We start from the raw sequence: 7,224 nt of genomic DNA on the forward strand, positions 1-7,224 counted from the left end.
AAAGAGTCCGGTGGCCCCCAGGGTCCCTCTCACAGGGCACTGATCTCATTTGTGGGGGCTCCACCCTCACGACCTCATCACCTCCCTAACGCCCACCTCCAAATACCATCACCTTGGGGGTTACAGTTTCAACACAAGAATTCTGAGGGGCACACGTATCACCCTGATTCTGGGTTCCAGGACTGAAAGCTTGCATTTCGCTGCCTCTGAGCCTTTGGTGATGGTTCCAAGACACAGCTGGCCCAGGTGCGACCCACCAGGGGCTGTCCGGGGCTTCTGCAGAGTCTTGTGATTTGAATTTTTTAAAAAATGTTTTTGTTGAATTTTTAGAGAGAGAGGAAGGGGGAGAGAGAGAGAAACATCGATGTGAGAGAGAAATATAGATCGGCTGCCTCCTGCACGCCCCCTACTGGGGATCGAGCCCACAACCCGGGCATGTGCCCTGACCGGGAATGGAACCGGGACCTCTCAGTCCATGGGCAACACTCAACCACTGAGCCTCACCAGCCAGGCTTGTGATTTGAATTTAAACTTGGGCCTACATCCCTACATATATCAAAATAGAGTCAATGTTGACCACAGGTCCCAGTACAAACGGCGAGAAATAATTAGTAGAAGAACACAGTTTCCTGTGTGTGGTGAATCATTTCGAATGATGGCAGAAGCCCTGAGCTCTTGGAAGAGAAGATGAACTCACTGGTGAAAACAGACAACTTTGCACAACAAAAATGCCACAAATAACATCACCAGACAAAGCATAAGATGAGAAATAGTCGCAACGTGTGAGTTAGAAATTGTACTTTTCTTCAATGTGAAGAGTATATCCAAGTCTATGAGAAAAGATGAGCAAGCTACTCTGAAATCTGCAAAGACGCAGGCAAGAGGCCAGGAGGAGAAACACCGGTTAGAACTCAGGAATGTTTGTCAGAGGGATAGCCGGGCACCTTCATCCCTCTGATCCAAGAGGCTGGAGCGCACGACATGGACTGTGGGAAACACGTTGCTTATTTTATAGCCAGGGTGAGTGTTAGACATTTGGGTTGATATATATATATATTTTATCCTCACTCGAGGACATTTTTTGTTCAGATAGAGTAGGAGGGGGAGAGAGAGAGAAACATCAACATGAAAGGGACACATTGAGTGGCTGCCACCCGCATGACCCAACCAGGGCCAGGGACAAACTGCAACCGAGGTACATGCCCTTAGTGGGAACCGAACCTGGGTCTCTCTGGACCGCAGGCCAACGCTTTAACCACTAAGCCAAATCAGCCAGGGCTATTTATTTATTTATTGATATTAGAGAGAGAGGAAGGGAGATAGAGACATCGATGAGAGAGAACATAGATTGGCCGCCTCCTGCACGCCCCCCACTGGGGATCAGGCCCACAACCTGGGCCTGTGCCCTGACTGGGAATCGAACTGGTGACCTCCCAGTGCAGGGTCAACACTCAACTACTGAGCCACACTGGCCGGGCAAGTTTATGGGTGTTTCGCTAGGTTAGTTCTCCGAGCTCCTGCTCTTTCCATGTGGCTGACTTCCTTGAGCCGTGGAGCCTGCTCCTGGGGGGAGAAGACGTGTCCCCAGAAGGCATGTGGGCCTCGGGGGAGGAGTCATCGATCTGGCTGAGCCTTCCCTCGTCTGCTCTCGGAGAGACCATCTTACACAGGAAGTGCCGTAGCACCCCGTAGGGTGCACGAAGAGTCGGCCAGGGCAGCAAGCCGCAAAGCGTCCGCATGCGCTGGTGTCCTGGACTCCTTAGGTCTTTCATCAGCCTCGCAGCCGCTGACGCATCCTGGGGACGGTTTTGGTTTGATTGGAAGGGCTTTGCAGTTCCAAGTTGCTGGCCCAGAATTCACTTCTGCTGAGTATGGAATTGCCCTTTTGATTTAATTACAGATGGCTTGCCTCTTAGAAAATTAAGAACACTGCTCATCCAAATGGTCTGACAAGGCTGGCGAGGCCCCTGCAGAGGGTCATCCAAGTGCACTGGGCAGAGGGCCACTGACACCACCTCTCGGGGACAGGGGCTGAGGCCCGACACCAGACCAGGGTGGCCCTGGGCGCGGGCGCCGCCGAACCACAAGTCCTGTAGGAAAGTCCTTCATCTGTTCTCACTCTGATGAGACGACTCAGAAGACGTCTGCCGCTCCCCTTCGGCTGGGGGTCCCCGGAGTCTGCGGGGCCTGCTGGCTGTGCTTTAGAAGTCACCGCCCTGGGCCCTGCCTGAGCCGCCGGAGGGTGGTCATCGCTCTGGCCAGGAAGTGTCTGTTGCTCTGAGTGGGCCGAGTGCACCCTAAGTACGAAGACCAGATGGGGTATCACCGGCAACCCAGAAACACAGATGAGAAGTGACAGCCCTGGACTCGTAAGAAATGGGCCGTCTCACCAAAACCTCTGTCCTCTGCAACAGTGAGGCCCCACCTGGCTCAGAGGGCAGCACCCCTGAACCCTGTCTTCCAGGACGGAGCCCGAGGGCCAGGCAGGTGAGGAGACAGGTGTGGCACTGGGTCAGGGGTATCCCTACCTCAAAGCAAAGCCCTTTGACCCGGTACCTGCTTCTCAGGCGAAGCCGAATTCTCTTTCTCAGCTCAGTTCACCCTCTCAGCCACGGGAGGTGCCTGTGGGTTCAGTTTCTGCGGAAGTGCGCTGGCTGGGCCCTTGCGGACGTGTGGCTGACCCTCTGCGGCCGTGATTACTTGGTAAAACAGGCCTAACGAAAGCACCCTCCGCACTGCTGTGGGTGACTGGAGCAGGGACCGTGTTCCTGTGTTTCCTGGTACGTAGACGCTGCTGTCACCAACGCTGGGTATCCTGGAGCAACTGCTGGTGGACGGTGGGCACGGAGCCAGTGGTCCCTCAGGCATCAGGCTGTACAGGGCCAGTGAGGGAACAAGTCTGTATCTGTTCACTTGCCTGCTCAGCAAACCCTGGACAGAGGGTCTGCTGTTTGCAAGGCTCCCCGGGCTGGATTTCGGGGAGCGGGGCAGCTCAGGCAGCCACCCCGTATTCATACATTCGATGTGTCCCCCTTGGCCCAGAGCAGAGGTCCCGGGCAGCCCACCTCAGGCCCAGAATTCAGAGAACAATGCAGCCCTGGGCCACCCTCCATTTCTCCGAGCCGTTCATGATTTCTCCCAAGAAGATGCAGGCATTTCTTTAGATGGTCACAGCTCTGTGCTCTCTCGGCAAGAATCCCAGCACAAGACAAGTCCTTCTGTAGTTGCTGTTTCCTCCTGACGCACGGTCTGGGCCCGCAGGGTACCACAGGCCCCCTTGACGAGCAAACCCTGGCTCTCGGCTACTGTAAACAGCAGTCAGAATCCGCGGGGCAGCCGCCGCCCTGGTTCCTGAGTCCAGCAACCGCACAGGCCTCTCCGAAGGAGCTTGACTGGGGGGACACACAGGCTACACCGGAGGGCAGGTCACGGAGGCTAAGAGATGCAGCCACAGACAGGGCAGGGAAGGCTGGCTGGAGGGGAGGGAGGCCGAGATGGCTGAGCAAAGCCACAGCCGCTGGGGGTCCCGAGCGCCCCTCACACGCTGCACGTACCAGGAGCCACACCGGGGCCCCCAAACATCCTGGCTGGTGGCTGTTGAGGTTACTGCCCTTCATCTCCCTGTCGGGTCAGTAACCCTTGACGAGGCCTGAGTGGTCTCTGTCCTCACCCATGAGACAGTGCCCACCTGAGAAATGGGCGGAATCTTCTCAGGCTGCCTGCCCTGCCCCCGGCCTCCTGACAAACCCCGGCACCAGGTGTCTGACTCGGGCTGGGCTCTAAAGACACATGAGGTCAGAGACCCAGGCCAGCGACAGGCTGCAACCCAACCGGAGGAACAAAACCCAGGCCCACAGCAGCCTCAGTGCGAATCCCCTCCCCAGCAATCACTCCTCCAGCGTGAAATTGCAAACAGCGGAATTGTTTGCTTCAAACACCTCCTGAAAATCCATTTACCTGAACAATGGCTCCCTGGGCTAATCCTATTACAGTAAACACCCTTCTCAGAACAACAGCCAGCCAGGCAGGGGAGAGTCTGAGGAGGTCGCCTGGGCTCACCTGCCAGCCCACCGCTCTGGCCCACGTGAGGCCCTTCGTTACAGCGCTTCAGTGTATTTTTTATAAAACATTTTTTTTTCTTTATTGATTTTAGAGAGAGAAGAAGGGAGAAGGAGAGAGAGATAGAAACATCGATGAGAAAGAACATCAACTGGCGGCCTCCTGCACGCCCCCCACTGGGGATCAGCCCACAACCTGGGCATGTGCCCTGACCGGGAATCGAACCAGGGTCGACGCTCACCCACTGAGCCACACCAGCCCGGCTAGTGTATGTTGTTTTTTGGCTGAGAGGATTGTAATGACGTTATTTGAAAATCACAACCTTGTATATTCTAGATTCACAATTGTAATTATTTAAACCACGAAAGCTTGCGTTGGTGTGCTATTTTCTTAGACGTAATCACCTGAGCCTGCGGCCCACGAGCTGAACCCCCTAAATCTCAACAAGGGAGGCTGGCCTACTTGGTCTCACAATGTCTGACGACATTGCAGCAGCTTATTTTCCCTGTTGTCGCTCCAGTTCCCAGTGTTGAATGTAAGTCTGGAAATGAGCCCGATAATTGCCTGGGTGTCCACGCTGAGGCCTGCTGTGCCGGCTCTGGGTCCCTGTTTTCATGAGCCGGGCGACCACCCCCACCACCTCTACCCACGCACTGTCCCCACTAAACCTTCAGAGAAGATAAAGGAAGCGAGCGTCCTTTCTGTTCCTCTTCCAAAGGACATTTCTCCGTATAAAAGGTGCCCTAAATCCTTTGTAACGTCCGCTCTATGAGTGCGGCGAGGCCTCCCGACGGGCCGGGTGGTCGATGAGGACGTGCATGGCGACGGTTTCTGCTGAGCCGTGTCCCCGTTTCCCGGGGGGAGAGAAGCTAATTTTTAAAATTGCACAGAACCTGCGTCCAGGTGGGGCTCACTCTAAACCAGAACTGGAGAAACAGCCTCCGTGGGGAGCTCGCCGGCCCTCAGATGTGCAGGCAGGCGGACTGTGCGGGGGCAGGGACGTGGTGTCAGAGGGCGAGGTGCCCCCTGCAGCCTTTGGGGTGGCCGCACCTGCCAGGGGCTCAGCATTGGTGCCCAGCTGACGTGCCCACCTCTGGGGTTTGCTCTGTGGAAACACCTGCCAACGCAAAGTGTAGAACCACCTGGCACTTCGTCAGCGGGGGTGGGGCGGACGGGACGCACTACCCACAGCCTGTGCAGGACCCACACTGTCCGTCCGCACGGAGAAGCACGTTGCAGAAACTTCTCTGCAGGACGACCCAACCTCCATGAAGATAAAAGAGAGAGTGGGCCAGAGAGAGAGCTCTGCAGACACAGGGGAAAACGCTGGGAACAGCACCGGTCACTCACGGTGTCCACCTCCAGAGAGGAGCCGGGCAGCCAGGCTGCAATGCAGTTTCCCACGTTCTCCGTAACAGCTGAGGTTGGGGAACTGCTCTGTGTGACATCAGCCACCTGGAAACGGAGCCACCGAGCTGCCGACCTGGACGGGAAGGGATGTGCAGCGCCTCTGCCCGCCCGCCAGGTGCGTCTCCCTCGAGGCGTCTGCAGCGAGCTCCCCCGGCCGACAGTGCTGCCCAAGGGCCGCAGGAGGCTGGATCCAGCCGTCTCCTTGCTTCTGCCTGCTTTGCTCTTAGGAAATTCGCCACAGTCTGCCCGTCCTCTCATTTCTGACTTCGTCATCTTGAGTTTACATTTCAGGCGTGGGCTCTACTCTTGAAACGACGCAGTGAGGGTGAGCATGGGGTTTATGATAAGTGGATTTCACCTGCTTGTGGCATAAATGAGGTTGGGGCCACTCCGAGGTGCACACACAACATGCACACACAGACGTGTTCGCCCGCCTCCGGTGAGCAGGTCCTCAGGGCCTACGGAGCTGGGGTGGCCGCAGGCAGACCCCGCGCTGGGACTGGGGGAGCGTGGCCGCTGCCCACCACCGCTCTCAGGAGGATGTCCCCCGGCCAGGCGCCTGGGAGGGTGGCTGTCTCCCTCCTCATCCCAGCGCTGACCATGAGGGCACTCGGCTCAGCAGCATGAGCCGTCCTCAGTGTGGGACCCCAGCCTCCAGTGACTGCTGACACAGTGCAGGGTACGAAATCAGGTTTATTGACGTGTTCGCACGTGGCCGCGGACACTTTTACGACATGTTAAAAGGACACGTGGACTCTGGTCACCTGCTCCGGTGGGCAGTGATATTCACTTTCCAGCTCCCTCTCGGGTCCTGGGCAGGTGCCCGGTGCCGGCTCCTTGGGCTGGGCGACTGCTTGCGGAGGGAGACAGCACCCCCGGCACAGGACGCCAGGCGCAGGCAGGGCGCCAGGTGAACGCGGTCTGGCTGTCCAGCTGGGTTCACCAGGCCCTCTGAGGGGGCCCCAGCTCCGGGGTGTCTGGACACAGCCGAGGTGCTGGCCCACATCCCCCTTTGCCCAGACAGGACGGCCCGCTGTCCCGGATCTGCTCCGGCCACCATCCCAGTCACCAGCACCGTGCCCAGGGACTGACGTCACAGGAAGAAGACTATCGCCTCCACTTTAAGGGGGACCAGTGTGGTAAATGGGGTGAAGAAGCGGGTGCAGCAGGTGAGGCACTTGGGCTGAGTGTGGGCCGAGAGTATGTCGGTGCCACCAGGGCCTGGACACGTGTGGGCGCTTCGTCCTCTGTCCGCCCTCCGCCCCGCTGTGGCCGCAGCCACCCAGACCTGCCCCAAGTCTGCCAGGACCGCTGTCTGCCAACACTGGACCGAAGAGCTCAGGACATTTTTAGGGTGTTAATTCTCCACTTAGGCAACCAGTCGATGTTTCTCCCTTCCCCCTCCCTCCCTCCCTCCCTCCCTCCCACTCCCTCTAAACACTCAATGGGAAAAATACCCTCAAATGAGGATTAACAACAGCAACAAAAAAATTCTCCGTTTCAACAGAAATGACTTTACAATTATTTTCATTAAAAAGGGAATCGGGCCGGCCAGTGTGGCTCAGCGGTTGGAGCGTTGGCCTGAGGACCAGAGAGTCGCAGGTTCTATTCTGGTCAAGGGCACGTCCCTGTGCTGGAGGCAACCAATCGATGTTTCTCTCTCTGTCTCGCTCCCTTCCACTCTGAGAATCAACAGACAGACATCCTCAGGCAAGGGTTGGAGAAGAAGAGAGAACAGGTTTGTTCCCACCAGAT

Source organism: Molossus molossus, unplaced genomic scaffold (assembly GCF_014108415.1).
Source record: "Molossus molossus isolate mMolMol1 unplaced genomic scaffold, mMolMol1.p scaffold_m16_p_7, whole genome shotgun sequence".
In the NCBI taxonomy this organism is placed as follows: domain Eukaryota; kingdom Metazoa; phylum Chordata; class Mammalia; order Chiroptera; family Molossidae; genus Molossus; species Molossus molossus.